General features: G+C 34.6%; 2 non-coding genes across 2 annotated transcripts; both read right to left on the bottom strand.

The window, feature by feature from the left end:
- Positions 1 to 3,079: 3,079 nt before the first annotated feature.
- Positions 3,080 to 3,176, bottom strand: LOC113688672 (small nucleolar RNA snoR31/Z110/Z27). The gene has a single exon (XR_003448037.1). It is a non-coding gene; the product is annotated as a small nucleolar RNA snoR31/Z110/Z27 (small nucleolar RNA).
- Positions 3,177 to 3,248: 72 nt separating this feature from the next.
- LOC113688673 (small nucleolar RNA R32/R81/Z41) lies at positions 3,249 to 3,338 on the bottom strand. Its single transcript, XR_003448038.1, has one exon. It is a non-coding gene; the product is annotated as a small nucleolar RNA R32/R81/Z41 (small nucleolar RNA).
- Positions 3,339 to 3,586: the final 248 nt, after the last annotated feature.

The following is a 3,586-nucleotide window of genomic DNA, read 5'->3' on the forward strand; positions in this document are numbered from 1 at the left end:
ATTTGGTGCCCTAAGGGCAAACAATAAGCATATAGAAAAAATAAAAGCGAGCCCAATATTAATGTTTTAAAATTTGTGACTGTTATCTTCAAACTTCTACCATACTACTACTAAAATTTGGATCGATGAAAACTACAGGAACCAAAAGAAAATTCAGTACAATCGATAGATCCTCCTTTCGAAATAGTACCCAATGGTGCGTTCCCACGTGTATCCTTAACAAAGCGATCTTTGCCGTAATTGGTCAATGCTTTTTAGTCCTAGGATCTAGACATCCCATATATGACAGCTAACTCTCAAAATTCACGTAATGTTTTATGTTTATTAAACGCATAAAGTGAACCTTTTATAGCCTCGACAACGACAAATCTAACTCGTAAGGAATGACCCGGACATTCTTGTGTCAAAAAAAAAAAAAAAAAAGAAAGACAACGACAAATCTAACTCTATTCCTGACTTAACCAAGAAAGCTCAATCGGCCCTAATGGAAACTTAAGCTGGCCAAACTTGACCTCTACGCAAACGACTCAATTAAAATGTATCTCAACATGACAATCTACCATGAATCTCAACCCAACTCAACATGAGATCTTGGACTAGATTTATTCATAGCTACTACTTAAACAATCAACTAATAAATGATGACATGAATCAGACTCAATCATGAATAAGTGAGTTAGAGTTGAACTCGCGATCACCATCTTCTTGAATAGCTTGACATCCGGATTCATATCATGTTGCATTTGATCAATATGCATAATGTGATTCCTGTCCAGTTTTTCTATACAAGTTCATGTAATTGCTCTAATTTTAGTAGACCGATATTCACATGCAATGTCAATTATCAGTGAAAAGCAGAGCGTGCATCCAAAATTACTAGTGTGCAAGATGAACACATCGCCATCATAGTGTCATTACGAACACAAAACCACTAAATATAGGAGCAACAATTAAACTAGCGGAGAATGACAAATGCTAACACTGCAGGCTGACTTCCCAAGTATTTAGATGGAACTTATAGTAATTTGAACAATAATCCAGATTGGCTGGATTCTGGATCCGTAAGCTGAAATCAGTAGCTAACTCTTCTCTCTGCTTTTCTCTAATTTTTTCCTATTTTTCTTCATCTTCTTGGAAGGCCTTCCTTTTTTGGAGGGAGACCACCGTGGGCCCCTACAATGGATTTTAAGTTTTTTTAGCTGTTTCTCCTAGGAGTTCCTAGTGGGAAAATTCTCCTAGAAGTTTCTAATCATAATTTTCTATTTATATCCTTATTTCGTTGTTGTTTGATCCAAATTCATTTCAGATCTGGTTATCAGATTCGAAATTTATCTTATTATATTTAGAATTACATGGAAACTCCAAATTGTACAAGAAAAAAAGGAGGAAAGGATTATAGGAAAACTTCAAATCGTACAACAAGGGATTAAAAAAATTCGATCACTAACTGATCTTTTCTAATAGTTGAACAGCCTTTTAAGGACAATATATGTACTTGACTACAACTTTGTCACCCAAGGATTTTTTTCTTTTCCTTTTTTTTTGGGGGTGGGCTTTAGCAATGGAAACGAAAATTTTGGGCTTCCATATTGGATCACCTCATCAACCCACGGAGGCACAAGCCCAAAAAAAAAAGTAGCATTGCGTGACGCAGTTTTTAGCTGAAGAGAGTCGAGAGGTTATGGAAATTCTTGGCTAAGACGAGTGGCAAATTAATACGTTTAGAGAGCTTTATTTTTTTTTATTTTTTTATTTTTTTTAGTGTAAATGGGAGATTGGGACCGCTCACTCGCTCTCTTCTCCACATCACCTAACCTATCCCTCCTCCTAGAGGGCTATCAAATTTATATAATCTATGCAGTCGTATGTGCATGCCAATCTCTTAATCGGATCTAGATACTTTTTTTTTAAGCATAACTTTGTTAGAATTAGTCCAACATTAGGGGAAAGGGGAAGGAATGGACCTATTTAATTGATTGAAAGGTTCAAAAGAAGTTAAATAACCTTCAACAATGTTCAACCATGCTCCTGAAAATTTTGAAGAGGAAACGTAGTTAAGGAGATTCGATCTCTTGACATGCATCCTATCACAATTGATCTCAATACCTAAATGGCTAAAAGGTCTTTTTAAACTCAAGCAAATTTCTTTTACTTCGGTATCTTGATCATTTATGTTATTAATTTATTCAACAATATTTAAAATCTTAAAATCTTATTCAACTTATGTGGACTAATTTAAAATTTAAAATAATAATAAAAAAAGTTTCAGCTAAAAAGAGATGAGATTTAAGAGGCAGAGAGAAAATAAAGGGATTAGAATCTAGAACTTTTAATTTCTGAAATTTTAATTTTGGCCACTAAATCAATGTGGAGGCTAAACCATGGCACCCCTTGACCTGGTTAAATACATTGTACTGAATAAGATTCTGCAATTATGAGAGAAGGCCAATGAAATACACTAGGAATTAATCTTTTGAGCTGTTTTTGTTTCCTTGGAAAATGGATAGTGTAACTTGGGCAGTTGACAATTTTTAAAATTTTCGCTTTTTGTTCCCTTCTATACAGAATTCTAAGATAATAATATGTTTTCTGTTCATTAGATACTCTTTTTTTTTTCGGCCTTTTTGTTTCTTTTGAATTTTACACCAATATTAGTACTCAAGCACATTGAGGGAGCATAACCATCTATAGTTCCGAATAAACCCTTTAATTTATAAAAACGATTTATAGCAAAATACTGAGTAAAATGGGGGAATGTATTTCTCATGGCAAATCCCAAGAGGTAATAGCAGAGTCTCCGCTCCCCAAGGCGATAGGATATGAGAACGCGACTCTTTCAGAAAAGCGGGATTCTTCCTATAGAAGCCTCAACCGCTTTTACTGAAGAAGCGCTTTGTTTTGACGAATTCAATCATAATAACTTTTTGAGACTTGCGAGCATTATTGTATCAATCAGCTCGCCCCAATTAAACAATCGTCGTCGTTCCATAAACATACCACCGAACACAGATATAAAGGCGAGACGACGTCGTAGAAAAGCCCAGAAAAAAAACCATAAAATTAATTAATTGAGTGGTCATCAAACATCAGAAAATTTAAAATCTTTTCTCATACACAGCATTGTCTAACTGTGTCAGAAGGTGTCCTAAGATTTTAAGATTTCATCATCTGTATGATTTATTAATAATCAAAACTAAGAATAAAAATAAAAAGGAATACGAAAAAAAAAAAGAGAGGAAGAATTTGGAGAACGAATCAGAAAGAACGTAGCAAAGGCTATTATAAATCAAATGAAGAAATTTCATCAATACCTTCTATTACTTTCATCATATTCATCCTCCCTTAGATGTATAAGAAAAAAATTTGTAAAAATAAAATATTTTACTTAAATATTCGAGCAAATATACCTGAGCAGCCGAGCTTAGCTCCAGGGAACCAGTGGACATCTAAAGGTGGAGATCTGAAGACGACGAGAGGAGGGGAATTTATACAGATGGACTTTGGAGCCCTAACACAGCTTGGGGCTGTAAATGATTCTTTTGAGAAGGTGGCCCCATTGGAGTAGGCCTCTGAGTTTTAACTAATA

Source organism: Coffea arabica, chromosome 5e (assembly GCF_036785885.1).
Source record: "Coffea arabica cultivar ET-39 chromosome 5e, Coffea Arabica ET-39 HiFi, whole genome shotgun sequence".
Lineage (NCBI taxonomy): Eukaryota > Viridiplantae > Streptophyta > Magnoliopsida > Gentianales > Rubiaceae > Coffea > Coffea arabica.